The following is a 17610-nucleotide window of genomic DNA, read 5'->3' as shown; positions in this document are numbered from 1 at the left end:
CTATAAACCTAATATTTAGTATTTATATATGGAAATATGTAAAATATTTTTATTTATCACTATTGTCATTACTCATCACATTATCTGACTATCAGTAATTAATACCCTATGGTTACTATAAATTTACATCGTGGAGATATAAGATATTATATACTACGAACAACATTATTATTCGTATAATATTGAAAAAATTCGTATTGTATTAGGTTAGGTTAGGTTAATTAAATTATATATAAATTCGACAAAAAACATTTTTAAAAAATTTGCAAGACAATAATTGTTTTTAATCATAAAAACATTAAAAACTTATTAAAAAAATGGTTTTATTCAATTATTAACTTGTAATTTAGAAAACAATATAACAATGAGTTATTTTTAGTAATTTACTATAAGACAAAGGTTATACCACTGATTAAAATATTATACAGTATATTTTAATCAATGGTTATATCTATAGTACCTATATTGTGTATATTTACACTCCTTTATTTAAATTCAATCGCTAAATTATTATGATATTATAATTATTATAACTAAATAAAATGTCAGATACGATAAATCCTGCTTTACTACATTAGTATAGTAAACATTGTACAGATTTTACACTGCGAAAAAAATTAATCTATCTTGAAATACTACCGCATTAACGAATGAATAAAATATTCAATACTGTTTGTGAAAAAATAAAATTATACTAATTAATATTATATACATTAATAGAGTACCTATCTATTTAATCATCATTGAATTGTAGGTATAAAAATGCAAATAATATTACGCTGAGGGTTATACTGGTGTTGAATGTTTACGCAGAACAGATTCTGTAAAAGAAGGTAGTATATTATACTGTATATTTATTATGTAGTTGGTAGGTATTTATAAAAAGATCATAAGACTTCGGCGTTCTACAAACACAAGCAAAGAAATATCTAATTTAAATATTGAAATTGACAGATATTTTCAATGTTATATTTTTATTCAAAAAGTTGAACACTATTGGATATAATTATTAATACTTTTTTTTATTATTATTATTAAATTAAAAAACCATCTCTAGTGTTCATTTATTTTCATTAGCCTACGATAGTTAAAACTTAAAAGTATTGACAATTATGATTATGATTAATCATATTTTACAATAATTTTTATTCAATATTAAAGCATAACAATATTTATGCAATTTTTTCAAATAAAATTAATTAGATGCCTTGATATACATAAAGTAATTGCAAACAACTTCTAAGGAAAAAAGTTAATACTTAATATTTCAGAGGTGCTAATATAGATAGTCTTTAAAAAAAAAAATTACAAATTAGCTATGATTCTAATTATAAATACTGTGATTCATCGAAAATATATAAGAATTATATTGTAACAGATGGAACAAGAAAAAAAGTTCATATACTCGTATTTATTACGTATGCATGTTTTAAACCCAACAAATATTTTCATTTCTAATGCCAAATCAATTAAATGGTGAATTAAAAAAAAAATCGATATTAGAGATACCAATGGGTTAGTTTTTTATATGAAAAAAGTATAAAAATAACAATAACACCCTTCGTGTAAAACAAAAAAAAAAAAACATAAAGCTTTAGGTATTCACTAGTCACTACAACCATTTAGTATTTTGACAATAGTTTCGGTGTCATCAACAATGTACAGTATTCAATAACCTGCAATTGAATCTAAAATTATGTTTCGAGCTGTATATTTCAACCTTTATAACTACAAATGCTCAATTGCCTTTTTATTACCAAATGTTAGAATTAAACTATATGGGTAATGGTAAAGCTGCATCAGGTGAAATTTTATCTAATGAGGTCAAATTTTTTGATCACTTAAATTTCATATTTATAGCTACTAAAAGAATCTTCTATTTCTTTTCTAACCATATTCATAGGGTTACAATATTACGGATTTTGTCGTCAACTGACGTTAAGCCGAGTTTCCATTATATACCATGTTTTGTTGAGTTGCATATAATATTCAACTATTGTAGGTAAGTGTTACAGACATTTTGTTACATACGTCATATTAAATATACGTAACATGACTTGACACGGTAAAGTAGTGGCAATCCAGTTATACACTTACTATAGTTCTAAAATCGACCACGGTACCTATGTCAAAAAAGTTCATTATTGTTGAACATTCGTCGACATACCAGCTAATTATAATATATACCTATACACTATTACTGCTAAAGGAAAACGTATGCATCATCGCGTTTAGTGGATGCCCACTAATAGTGGACGGTCCGGTTTATAATTTCCTGATGTTATTCCAGTATAAGTGCTAGTTCAAAACTCAGAAGAGGTCTCAAAAATTGATTTATTGAAAATTGGTAGCTGATGATATCCTATATACAGGCACATCGCAGCCGCTACCGGATACAATTAGACTATTTTAGTGCGAAGGAGCTCGAAATCTCCATACGTATAACATAGGACGACCAACCTTGAACGCACATTAATTCCATGCGGAAAACTTCACCCTTGACAATAAATAACGATAAAATGCTTCGTAAATTGGACTAGCAAAAAGTTTAGCGCCATCAACATTTTCATCCGACGAACGGCGAATAATTTATGGACGGATTTGAACCGCGTTCTCACCCCACTAATAAATCACTTGTCGCTGTGTATCTGTGTGTGGCTAAGAGCAAAAGTATTGATTTTTGATTACTCGTAACATTATATTGACGAATTACCGTAGGCGATTAAGTTTGTGGTCTGTACAATGTAACAGTGTGTTTACCAATATGTTTACACCGGATGCAAGTGTATATGTGTATATGCGCAGTGTACACACAAACAGAATTTTATTCATACGTATTATATATTGTGCTTGTGTGTGTGTGTGTGTGTGTGTGTGTGTGTGTGTGTGTGTGTGTGTGTGTGTGTGTGTGTGTGTGTGTGTGTGTGTGTGCTTGTGTGTGTGTGTGTGTGTGTGTGTGTGTGTGTGTGTGTGCGTGCGCGCGCGCGAGTATAGGTGTTATAAATTCGTTGGATTATAGTAATAATATTATTATTATCATCATTATTATTACAATATAGAAAGAGCAAACATGCATCCATTATTGTTCATACCATATTGGCTTATGTAATAGAAAAAAAAATATTTGTTTCGTGAGATTCCACGAGAGCTTCCATCAGTACCACCAGGCAGAAAAAGCTTATGCAAGGAAAGTGGTTGAGTAACCAATGTATGCGTATGAATATGATCACAATCATTTATTGCATTAGGAAAAAAAATTACAGAAATATAAAAAATTGTTGTTTCACTCTACGATGTGAACACGCCTGGCGTAAGGTTCTATGGAAAATCTACACCACTAAAAACAACTTTATATGTATCTATAGAAGATACATTAACATAAAAAACATTAACTTCAAATTAATGATTTTGTTTAAAATTTGAGACCAAATAAATATCTCAAACTTATTGAAAGTAAAGAAATGTCAAACAAAATTTAATTTGAAAATACTTCTAAGAAAAATATTTTGGAAAAATCCTTTTAAATTTTGTTTTGTAGAAAATGGCATCCTCTTAAGATATATTATGATGTCAAAGTTATTCACAAATGTAAATTAATGTGAGGCTTATTGCTTATATAGTGTTCTAAATGGAGCAAATATCACTTTTTTTAAATATTTATTTATCTATTTAAAAAAATAATGGGCACCACTGAGTAAATTAATACATTTTATTACAGTATACATGTGGTGTATAAGTGGTATAACCTAGGTAGGTGTCTAATCTTTAACCAACTGAGAAATTATATTTTATGTCATGTAATTAGCTATATAGGCAATTTATGGTAATGCGTCTCATAAAAAGGAAAATAGTATAACCCAACTTTCAAATATTTTTGAAATGCCTAACTATCTATATTCCTACACTTGTACTATTTAACTTAATAAGACACGTATTAATCACCTAAGATTAATTAAAACTTTAAATATCGTATGTTAGCTACATTTTTAAAATATTTTTTATCACAAAATATATTATTAAGCATTTATACATGCGTAATTTAGAAAAAATTCAAAATATGAATATAATATTGTAAACTGTTTGACCATGCGTTTAAAAAGAAATTTATTAATTAGTTAAAGCTAAAAAATTTAGGCCAAAATGCGGATTTTAAAGCAATCTATTTTCTGTAAAAAAATATATATATTTACAATATAATATACAGAATATTTAAAATATATTTTATTGATTTGACAGCAAACTGATGTCTTACTCTGATGACAGAAAAAAATCTTTTATGGAAATATTATTTTGTTTCTATGGTATTATTACTGTTGATGCTACATAATTTATTTCTTTTCCTTAAGATATTCTGACTACTTTAAATAAGAAATTCATATTTATAAAACATACCTGTAATATTAAATGTTATGTTTTTAAGAAGTTTATACATATTATAATATTGTGACATCTTAGAATAAGCATACATTAGAAAAACTTTATAAGCTTATATAGTTATATATCTAAATAAATTCAGAACTTTGAAATTATAAAGATTATGACGCTTATATTAATATCACATTTCATGCATTCACATCACACGGACTATTACTTTTTATTTTACACACTAAAGGAAATTTAAAACACAGTGTATACTGTTTCGTAATAAAATACAGTGTAAATAATAATGCTATCTGATACATCTGTTTAGAATTACAATAAACCAGAAAAATTAATTCAATAAAATAAGTAATTTTGTTGATGCAATTAGTTGAATTAGTAATTATTAATATAAACTCAAAAAACAAAACACTCCATTATAGTTGCAATTTGAACATATTGTGTGTGTTAAATTACGTCTCTTAATACTCGTAATATTAAATGTACTAATTATTACATCAGCATTCGAACATAAGTTTAAGTTTTTTTTATAGAAGTATAATGAAATATTTTATATACAATACACAAATATCTAAGCTTAAATGTTATAAATTATTCAATTTTATTAAAATGTAAGCACTAAATACTCATTTCTCGTCGGTGATCAAGATTATTAACATTATAAGCTCTTTTATAAAATATCAACATCGACGTTCTTAGTAATGCGTGTTATTATGATTTGTTGGTAGGTACTTACATGATATACCTTGTATACTTCATACTATACTATTCTATAGACTATAAAGCAAACTAAAAATATGATTATTGTGTTGATGTCTGTTAAAATTACGTTCATTTTCAAAAAGTGATTTTAAAAACAGTTGCGTTGTAATAATTTTCTAACTTCATTAGTCGTATTTATTTAACGCGGTTAACTGCGCTTTAAAAACTGAACATTATAGGGGTAAAGTAATCGTTCAACTCATTCATCATCGTTATACTGATAGATGAACCTACACCTACACGAACTTTAGGATTATTTTGGAACATTCATGCTGTCGTACATATGTAGGTATAGTGTAGGTACCAGAGGTACCTATTTTAAATGCTAATGTTTTTTTTTTTTTAAATTCAAGTAAAAATTATACTCTAGGAATAATTATGATATAATTTTTACCGACCGTAGTTTTGAAATATCAAAAGTATAACTTAGATAAAAATATAAATTATTAAATTATTTACATCAATACACATTACCTATATATACACATTAATGGTTTACAATATGTAAGTATTATCTTGTCTATCACTAATGAAATTTTGAAAACAATATATTTATTACAATTTTAAATCACTTTCACGTTTATTTTATTATTAATTAGTATATGCTTTTATATGAAATGAATAACCATTAATAATTACAACTCATAATCTCTTGTAATATATATTTTTAAAAATAATATAGGTAATATTCAACCTAGTTCTTACATGTACTTAATTAATTACCAGTTTATAATTACATATTAAAATTATATTATCTATTACCTGTATAAAAATAAATCACAATAAAGGAATATGAATGATTTTCTATGACTATGTTAAATATAAATAAATAAAACTGGTGATTATACGCAGTGCTAGACTTGGGGGGGGGGACGCAGGGGAACGGAGTACCCTAACTAATTATTCAGAAATTTCAGCGTACCCCTACTTTTATTTTTAAGGGTAACGCATGGGACGCTAAATCATGCCATCATTCTGAATTTTTAATTTTTATCAAAATGTACGTGTTAAGTGATAACATGTATAAATAAATAGTTTTTTTTTTGTTTTGTTTCAATTGTTCTTGAGTTTGTTATATTTGATTTTATAAGTTAAAAATATAATATTTACATAATTTTTTTTTTTAAATTTAATTATTCATAAATATTTCCTATATGATTCAAAGAGGCGTATAAGGGGGTGTGAGGGCATAGCCCCCACGGCTTTGTAACGTTTGACAAGTGGTGGGGACGCTCTTTTTTTAAAAGTTAACAGAGTCTCCCTACTTTAATTTTGTCAAGTCGAGCACTGATTATACGAAGAATTATTATTACTATTTTAAATTAATTTAATTGGATTAGCAACTCACTACTTCTGTTAACAAAGTAATGGTAAACTATACGAATCAAAAATAAACAACAGGTTTTACGTGTTGTATATTTTTCAAACATATTTTGTTTTATCCATTCTATTATGACTTTCCTAAAACTTTAAATTAATAACCATTTTATTACAAAGATGGCCAACTAAAATAGTGACATAGCAATAAGTTGAGTTTCCTAGCAATAAGACACTAGTGAAACTGAATTAATAGTACAAAATATCTATCTAAAAAAAAAACATTGTAGATACTTTACTACAAAAACAAAATATCCCATTCATAAAATAGTATTAAATTTTAATTTCATAACTATTATATTGTATCATTTTTAAAAGCTACCTATACACAAAAAATAAAATTTGAATGTGTTTTTTATTTAAATAATATATTGATATATGTATTTAATAACATGGCAAAATTATTTGTTTTCATTTAAAAAAACAACACATTTTTTAAATATTATAGTATTCAAATAGTTCTATAGCAGTCAATTGTTGCTATTTATTTAATAGAATCAATGTTAAAACACAGTTAAATATTTAACAGTCGTATTTAAACAGCTCAAATAATTAAAATTGAACAATAATTTAAGTGTTTTTCAAAAGAAAAAAATTTTAATTCTTGTAAATAATATGTTTCGAAAACATTTGATTAAAATGGTGACTTCTACAGAAATACTTTGTATAATGTTTAATTTAAACTAGTGCATTGAGAAGTTGAATTGAAAAAATTGCTCATCTTGACCATCATAGTTTACCAAAAACAAAAATATATAAATTTCTATTTTTTTTTTTAAATTGATATATATGTATATATATATTATATATAATATTAGGCTGGGAATTACTGTATCATCTTACCTATACGGCTATACAGTTAATATTATTATGAAATTATTCCTATTTATTTAAATATATTATAACATTATTCATTCGCTTTCCTTTATGCATGTAGTGTTTAGAGTATGTTATGGTACACTTAGAAATGTATAAAACATTTTAAATAAAAATATTTGGTACAGATAATAAACGTGAATGACATACAATAATAATATATGTAAGTACGTTTTGTAATCAAAATGTGTAGTATTCGAAACATTCAATGATGATAATATAACATATAAAAGCGTAAAGTTTTGTGCATAGATTCCAATTTTATTTAACAGTAACATATTGGAAAATTAATATCATTCGGATTGAAGTAGTTAAACTAGCTGTGTGTTACATACGATATAAATATTTTTCAGGTGTACTCACATTTAGTAGATTTGAGTTAAAATCCGAGGGCAATCATATATTGATCACTATTGATTTTAAAATTATTTTCAAATCGAAATGATTAAAAAAAATATAGTTATAACAATTACATTAATAACGATTCAACGACATATTTTTAAATATTTTTTTCCGAATTTCTATGTATTATTTAGCACACAAAACGCAATCACAAAAAGTAAATGTGCAAAACCACAAAATAATAAGGAAAACAATTCGTTGGTACAATCAATTGTGAGGGAGAAAACAAAAAACTGAAAAATAAAAACCAAAACAAAACGAAAAACCAACGAATTTTGTCAAATGCGAATTTATAGTTGTCGACCGGTCGGTACTGTCGCGAGCGCGCTACACTACACACTGACTGCTTCTCTTGAGTACGGCGTGACGCCGCCGGACAAGCTGGTAGATGCACGACGACGCTCTCCGGGCTCCAGGAAACATTCCCCCCAAAAAAATAATAATAATAATAATTGCCAGCCTCCACATCGCTACCACTACACTCTGATTCACCCCCATCACCATAACCCTCATACTATCTCACTATCTCTCAAATTCCGTCTAACCCACTGATACAAGCACAAACATACACACACACACATACATACAGATCTCCCACTCACCCTCTCACCAATCTCTCTTTCTCTCTCTCACACGCACAATCACATTTTCACTCACTCCGTAGCTTGCGTATTAACGTTTTTTTATTGTATGTGTGTGTGTGAGAGTGAGAGAGAGGATAGAGAGGCGTTATAGGTTAGGCCGTTTAAAAGTTTTGAAAATGTGTGCACTAACCACGATTAATCCCCATTATTGTGTACGTACGACCTTCCATAACGCGAGAGATAAAACCACAATACGATTATATTAAGCTCGGTGGATATGTCGGCTTGATCACGATCAAATCGGAACGCGTGGGTATATCATATACGTATACCTATATCATATATAATACATAAAATATAATATAAACATATAAATTCGCGTTTCAGCGGCTATATACCAACATATTATTATTATTATTATATTATGTGTGCACGACGATAATATAGTCATAATAACGACAATAATTTAGCAATACATAATATATTGTTATAAATTATAGTACCTACAGATTACGATAGACATGTGTATGATTAAGCCGTACACTGTTATTAACTTAACATTATCGGAATGCTGACACGAAATTCCACCCTTATTATCAAAACAATATTACTTGAATTTGATCCGACTTTAAATTCGATCGAGGAGATTGCTGCTGAAGAGCTTTCAATTTGAACGGGATGTGAAAACACCGTCACATCAATCTTTTTAAAATAGATTTTTTTTTTTTTTGTACTTTATTAAAATGGCATTAGATTTTGTTTCTTTTTTGACAATCCATGCGTTTAGAATACAATATAGGTAATATTAGAATTTTTTTTTTTTTGTAATTCGTAGACTATAATAAATACCTACTATTGTTTGTATTTATTTTATAAAATATAAATTATTATTTAATATTTTATGCAATATAGAATAGGACTTATAAAAGATAGGTTGATAGATAATAACTTTTAACTATTCAATAGCTTACATAAACCTAATTATAAATAATATTAAAAATTAAATTAAATTAACACATCGTAGGTTAGAAAATATATAATTTATAACACTGTATATACTTTAAAATATGCTATATCCACCTTTTTCACATGGTACGAATGGTACGATTAACTCCACACTTAGCAATGGAAATACATTTTCTTCAATAGAATAGCATAAGGAAAGTGCAGTGATTCGTCACAGTTTGGGGTCTTCGCGTTGTTAGTTCCCTGTTATTTATTGTTGCAATTATAATATTAATTTTACTGCAGTCACTTTTAAAAGTAAGTGTCCTTTAATAATGATAACCCCCCCCCCTCCCAATATTATTTTCTAGTTGTGCCACTGTCATTTGAGTATACATTAAAAATTATTGGCGTGAAAGTCAATCATTTTTATATTTCATACAAATGATACACACTGATTGATTCTCATTCAGAGTCTCACCACATTTGTACTTATTGGATCGAACGAAATTGCTATGGATGATATATTGTCGTAGAAGATTTCAAGTGGAGTTGGCATTACGGCTGTAAATGTACAATAGAGTTTTTAAAAATATCTAACATCTAAAAAAATTAAAATAAACAAATACTTTTTAGGTTTCATAAAAATAAGTAGTTGAAATAATAAAATAACATGCCTGATGTTGAATTAGAACAAGAAACTTATGAACCAATATGTTTATATGTGTAAAAGAAAATATAACCGATGCATAGTAAAATGTTTGAAATGTCAAAGTTCTATAATATAGAAATAGTTGACCCTCTTATGTTCAAAATGTTTTTTTTATTATAATAATACATCTAAAATAGTATAGAAAATATATTAGCTTCATGTATCTTGGTCTGTTTAAAAGTCGTAAAATTATAAACATTTTATTATAAGTTTTAAAAATAATAATACGCTTTAGGTTCCTACGAACTTTATAATTTGTGAGCGATTCGGCTCAATAACACGCATTATATTTTGAAAATGTTTATAATTATAGTTGAAACTTGTTAATTTTTAATAGCATATGATATTCTGACACATTTTAATAAGTACCTTAAATTAAAAAAATTAATAATTCGAGTCTTACATTTTGTTTTGAAAATTATTGTGCATTTTCAAAAATTACATTTTCACAGTTTATATTTTTTTAATCTAGAAAAATATTACCAATAATATAATATAATAGAACTTTAAGAGAAATCTTCAAAACAGTAAAATAAATAAAAATGTCATAGTTATAAAATAAAAAAAATATTATTGCATTATTGTCAATTATTGAGGTTAACAATTAAAACAATATTTTAATAACAAAGGTTCTTTATGCTCATGTTAAAAAAATTATTTGTTAATTAGTAATGTAATTGGCCATTTTTGATTTCAGGACAAGTTTCTGGTATAAATCTGATCACATCCAAAAGTTTTTTATGTTACAGTTACATTTTTTTTGCACGTCATATTTATTAAATTGTATATGTATTGTTGTTAAAAAAAAAAAAAAAACTAGAATTCAATCACGTAATTAAAATATAAAATATAAATGAATATACTTAACTTTGTTTATACGTATATAACACACACATTTTTTTTAATGGTCAAATGATGCCAGAGCGTCTACATTGTTTTAATACAATTATCACAGTTATTTTAATTATATATATATATATTATAATATATACATTAATTTAAATAGATTTCGTCAGAAAATCGTACTACCCATGCCGAACAATAACGGTATAATACATTTAAATGTATTTAATAATTACACACGTAAATTACAGTCAAAATGTTACCAAACTATTTACCAATAATTAGGTCTCGGACCCGATTCCAGACATTGACTGTAGAATAGAAACCTTAATAATTTCTCTAAGCTCTATAAATAAAATTGATTATTCACTGTGACTAATCGTTTAATTGCAGATCGAGTGAATGAGTTGTAAACGTCATACTATGGCACATCATCTATAGCAATATGCTTTCCTGAAACTTAAGTAAATGTGTTTGGTGAGCTCGCATGTATATGATAATATATATTAGGTACATTATATAATAACCAATAGCCAAATTATTTCAATACGAATAGTTGATTTTTTTTTGTTTTTTTTTTTTTTACATTGTTGAATTTTATTTCTCACCTAAATACTGATTGGAATTTCTATTACGATACTAGAATAGTAAAATATGGTAAAATTTAAAAAAATATATTATCTATCCTTGTACCGTTAGGTTATCTGATGTGATGACTGGAATAATGAAAAAAAAGAAAACAATTTTTGTGATTTTTAATTTATAGTTTATAATATATTTTTATACCGTAGTAGGTACTTAAGTTATATGGTCATTTAATACCAGTGACGTTGAGATATGGTGGAGATAAGGTTATAATTGGTACAAGAGAGCCAAGAGGCTTGCATCCCACTGAGCCCATTGTTTTTGTAATACTCGTATAACATTTTAATAATAATTAGGGATTGAAAACTTATTTGTACCATGTACTACATGTAATATTATATCAGTATAAAGTTTAACGCTCCCCTAAAAACAAAAGTTATAAACATGATCAATACGACAATATATCCCGTAAGCAAATTGTTTTTAGTTTGTATTTTTTTTCGAATGAGGCGAGAATATAATACCATCTATAGCGATATCATTTGATTGCATACACTGCGATTCCCACTGTGGCGAAACTATGCATTAACCATTGTACAACACTTGTAAGAAGTATAGAAAATATTTGAGCAAGTTTGATCAACCACGAGAGTGCGAACAAGCATCGCCATATCGAAATGTCAGTCCGTTGCATCTTTGGAACTGTCCGATCTCCTATAAATTTCAGCGCCATGATGTGTTCTGATCGCACCGGTGATACACAGGTCCATAAAAGTTTTCAATAGATTTCATTTACGTCAAGGAACCGGGTCCTTTGCAACAAGTATGGTCACCGATAGATTCCATCAGCGTGCGTGTTTGCATTTCTTCGATACTTATAAAATATGGGTGGTAATTTTCTCTTGTGCGGGGGGGGGGGGGGGAAATTCAGTACCAAATACTGATGTAATAAATCGAGCAGAATTTCAGTGTCCTCTGCGACTACTTTCGTGCATTCAAATTGAGCTTGTTATTTTTTATTATTATTATATTATAGATGCGAAAACTTCATATTAGAATTAGACAAACGTGAACTTTTCGTTATATGCCATGGATTAATGGGATAGGATTACAACGCTGTAACGGATATTATAATATTACATATTTTACATTATATAAATTATATTATCAAGCAGGACGCAGGTATAACATACGGTCAGGAGCGTAATTATAGGGTGATGAGGGAAATAGATACCTCCAAACCAAATTTCTAATTACGCCCCTACAGACGGTTAGAAAACGATTAAATCGTTGGTACAACTATAAACACTTCTTCAAAATAACCGTAAAAAAATCTCAGTATTCAAATCGTTTTGTTTCAATGATATTGTATTCTAACCTAACATTTTCCATGTGAAGGAGTTTACTTATAAAAAAAGTTTTAATTATAATTTCAGATAAGTCAAATTTGTTTTTCTGTAAAATATACTTAGTTACAAACATATATAGCCTGTTATAAATATTACAACACAACCAGCTTTTCTTAAAGCTACTTTTTTATTTTTGCATGTTAGCTTTTCTCACATACTCTTTGTTAAGTTGCGTATTTTATATATCTATGTGATACTAATATATTATTTTATAAATATAGATAAGTACGTAACTTACTTATTAACTATGTACATATCCATACAGTAAAAATCTAAATATATGTAGGCGTTTACTTCGAACTCAACCAACATCAAATAACATAAAAGTAGACGTTGATGGTGAAACTACAAGCAGCATAAACAGATAATTGTTATGATATCGCTTTTGTAAAAAGTACAAGAATATTATAATTTAACAATCTAACAATGTAAGTAATAAAATGTAAAATAAGTTTGCGGAGGTGAAGGTACTTTAATCAAAATTTTCACGATAAAAATGTATATTCTTCACATATATAACCATTGTGTATAAAAATACATTTCCCAATAAAGTCGAAGAATCTTTCATTTATAATACTAAAAAATAAGTCATTATAATTTGTTTTATTGAGTATTGTAAAGCTTCTCACGAAAACCAAACACTATTAATAATTGTACACATCTAAAATTAAAATCAAATCTTAAATAATATACATTTATTTTTTGTAAAGATAAATTATATTATTAATTTAATATTCTAATAAATAATAATATATAATATGCAGGCTGTAGTTGTGCGTGTAACGTAAGAAATTGATTCGGAATGGAAGTACCTAAAACCATTTATTTTTTTACCAATGTTTAAGGAAGTGAATAATACCGTCGACAAGAGAAGTTCATAAAAATAAATTTGAAAAGGTCAGCCATTGTCAGAGTGTTTCATGCACAACGCAATTGTAAGTATTAAACGGATGGATAAATTGCAATTTTTGTTTCAGCAAATCTTAAAAAATGTATTTGCCAAAATCTATATAAAACAGTAAAGGGTGTAAATATTTAAAAGTTTAATCTTTAGTTTTCATTGAACATATATTCAAATGGAATTTAAATCATATAATTTAAGTGGTTGTAGGGGAAAAGAATGTTTGTACCTGTACAAATACTATCTAGAAGGTGTACTATCTGTATATTTCATTATTTGTTAAAGATATTAGCAAACATTTTAGTATTTATTTACTGTCTCGTCATCTTTTAAGCAAAACACCTCACTCAAAAACTAAAACACCGGTGTCTTATAATATGTAACATTTATCTGAACATTTTTATGAAAGTTCTTCATATTTAACTATTTTAGATTAAAGAAATATTGTAAAATTTAGGTATACTTACCTATTGTACTTGTACCTAAGAACTCTTTATTTTATGTAAAACTAAACTTTTTATACATTCATACAGCAAATAAATATCAAATTATAAATAACTAATATTATAATGTAATGTAAATATATTTTATGGCATTTAATCATGTTAAATATAATTGTTCAGCTCTAAATAATAATAAGTAAAAAAGAATTTTCTAACCAGTTATATAATATTCATATTCATATCAAGCATAACAATTTTCACGTTTAGTGTACTATATTTCTTATACAATAAAACGTATAAAAATGGCTATATTTTATTCTGAAATAAAACCCTGCACTTTAATTTAAACATTCACTACAAATGTATAAAATCTTAACATATTATTTACAACATCTTATAGCAGAGATGGAAGATAAAATGCGTGTTCGCTGCTGCTATCGCATCAGACCAAAGTACCGAACGTGGTTTAACTTGTTGTAACACGTCTGGGCACCAGGGCCATATTTATGCAAGGAAAAATGGGACATTTGCACTGGGCCCACTCGAAAGAGGGGCCCACCGACTTCAGCCTTATAAAATTAATTATATACCATTTTTATCATATTTTGGGAAAACACAATTTTATTTGGATATTTTTGTGGGTATAAAGTATAATGAGAATTTCGCGAAAACTACGGCTTTAATCAGCATTGACGATAACAAAATCTAATTGCCGTTATTATCGTCGTAATATCATGTAATAATATATTAATAATGATCGTAATATAATTCTATTGACGTTGTCTTGCGTAGTTGTGTGGTGCATTCAGTCCCGCGTTTTACGTCAATCGTATATACTGTATATTTATAATTTAAAATGTCAAAAAAATATTTAAGTGGTTCAATGAAATGAAAATTGAAAGATAAAAGAGATCAAGAAAAAAAAAAATTACACGGTAGTTTGGATAAATTTACATTTAGTACTAATTTATCGACTAGTGCACCATTGCCAGGTAATAAATTTTTAATAATAATATGAAGTCATACTCTTATATTAACTATTATTTTTAGAAACAGACGTTACTGAAATATATACCAACGAAAATGAAATTACTAAAATTGAAAAATCTGTTGAAGTCTGTGGTACTACTAGTGCTAATAATTCCGATGAAAAATGTGCCATTGATAATACTAATGTGACTGTTACAACTGAGGTATGTTTGATCGATAATATTGATAATAATGACATATTAAGCCCAGATTTACCACCAAACAATTTTGCACGATTCTCCGATGATATTTCAACGTGGCCACCGAAAATTTCGGAAAGCTTTCGGGAATATTTCACTTTAAATACTCCAAAACAAAATATAGTTCTACGAAAATTAACTAAAGAACATTTTTATTTAACTAAAAAAAGTAGTCATGAAATACATAGAAGTTGGTTGATATACTCACCGTCGGCTGTTAGTTTTTTTGTTATATTTGTAAGCTATATTCACCGAATAACACGCTGTTATGTAAGGAGGGTTTTAGTGATTGGCAACATACTAAAGAACGACTTAGAGAACATGACAATTCATTTATCCATAGAAAAGCCATTTGTGATTTTTCAAACCGCTCTATAGATATTAAACGTATTGATTGAACATTTTGAAAAAAAGGGAAACCACTATATTAACTATAGTATGGGATGTTATATTACAACGAATAAATATAACTTCAAGAAGTCTCCAGAGTTCAACAGAAAAAAATTGTTTTCAATAGTGCCCTTATACAACTCCTTAATAGATTTCATACAGTATGTTCGAGAACACTTTGATGATTATGAAAGCAAATCTATAGAACTTTTAAATAAGGATATTGAATATCAGAGTTCAAGAAAAAAGACACCAAAAAGTAGACACTTAGATGATACTGATTCTGAAGAAAGACAATTAGATCCAAGAGCGAAGTTTATGAGTGATATTCATTATGTTATTTGTGATAAATTTATAGCTGAATTGAATAAACGAAAAATGGCCTATATTGAAGTAGAAGAAAAATTTGGATTTTTATTCAATAAAAATCCTGATAGAAAGGAAATTAACAACCAAATAAAAAATTTACAATCAATGTACACAAATGAACTAGATTTGAATCCCGATAATTTTGCAGATGAATGGTTTCAATTTTATAGTTTAATTTCTTCTCATCAAATATCAAGCAATCCCGCTGCTCAATTTAAATTCATTAAAGATATGCAAATATCACACATGCATTTCAAAATGTGGAAACGTGTCCTAAAATTTTTCTTACAATGCCTGTTACAAATTGCTCCAGTGAACGATAATTTTCTTCATTAAAAAGAATTAAAAATAGATTACGATCTACATTGAGTCAAGAAAATATAGACGATCTGGGAATATTATCTATTGAAAGTTATATCACAGCAAACCTGAATTTTGATGATGTTATTGACCAGTTTTCTAAGCAAAAAGCAAGGAAATGTTTGTGAAAACTGAAATAAAATTAGATTTATAACATTAAACGAAAAAACATTTAATTTGATACCTATTATATAAGTGTAATATATAATAAAAAATGCTAATTTAAAAAAAAGTTTGTTTTTGTGTATGTTAATGATTTTACTCGAATAAATATTAAACATAATAATCATATTTTTAACAATACATATTTATTCTATGATCCAACTACTCGTATACTAATTATATACAGCATTAATTTAAAAATATATTATGCGTACATTTTTATTTTAGCATTGAAGAAAATAGAGATGGACAATTTGGGGCCCAAAATTGTAAAATGTACTGGGCTCACGAATTGGTAAATCAAGCCCTGCTGGGCACCAATCATACGGAGGCAACAATGCATTCAATCTTGACGCTTATACGTAGGTAATAACCTAATACTATATTATTCAGTCTTATGCATCGTCAAATACCAAAATGTAAAATCATCGAAACCCACGACCGATCTAAGCTTCGACGATCAACAAATCAAATTTAAATAATGTTTTTTTCCCTAAATTAACTTAATGAAAAAAAACTTTAACTTCAAAACGACTTTTTTAACATTTGTTATTCATGATCTGTCAATTCAAGTAAGTATGAGTTATTAAATTTTATTTGAAACAATATGTTTAAGTACTACATAATATAATAATACTTACGATTATTTCATATTTTTTCATTTAATACTAATACATAAATAGAACTATGAAGTACCTATAATACGCAAATTGTTCAATTTATTTTTCTACTTCAATAAAACCTTCGACGAATATTCAGCCACGTGCTCCACGTGTACAAACAGTTCAATATTTTGCTATTTACGAAATCTGATAAATTATAATAAGACACCTCAAGGTTTGCACGTATTTAGGAGAGTCAACCGAAAACGAAATTCCACA

General features: G+C 27.2%; 1 protein-coding gene across 2 annotated transcripts in view; it reads right to left on the bottom strand.

Moving 5' to 3' along the window:
• CngA (Cyclic nucleotide-gated ion channel subunit A) overlaps nucleotides 1-8144 on the bottom strand; it is a 187432-nt gene extending 179288 nt beyond the window's left edge. For both annotated transcript variants that reach the window (XM_089223064.1, XM_089223066.1), the window contains exon 1: nucleotides 7759-8144. The gene's annotated coding sequence lies outside the window, so the exon portion shown is untranslated. The remainder of the gene's footprint in view (nucleotides 1-7758) is intronic.
• Between the last annotated feature and the right edge of the window lie 9466 nt (nucleotides 8145-17610).

The sequence above is a fragment of the Diuraphis noxia genome, unplaced genomic scaffold (genome assembly GCF_037042655.1).
Source record: "Diuraphis noxia isolate RWA-SAM2 unplaced genomic scaffold, SU_Dnox_SAM2 contig0003, whole genome shotgun sequence".
NCBI classification, from domain to species: Eukaryota; Metazoa; Arthropoda; class Insecta; order Hemiptera; family Aphididae; genus Diuraphis; species Diuraphis noxia.
The sequence above is the reverse complement of the archived record's forward strand: the minus strand, read 5'-3'. Positions and strand labels throughout refer to the sequence as shown.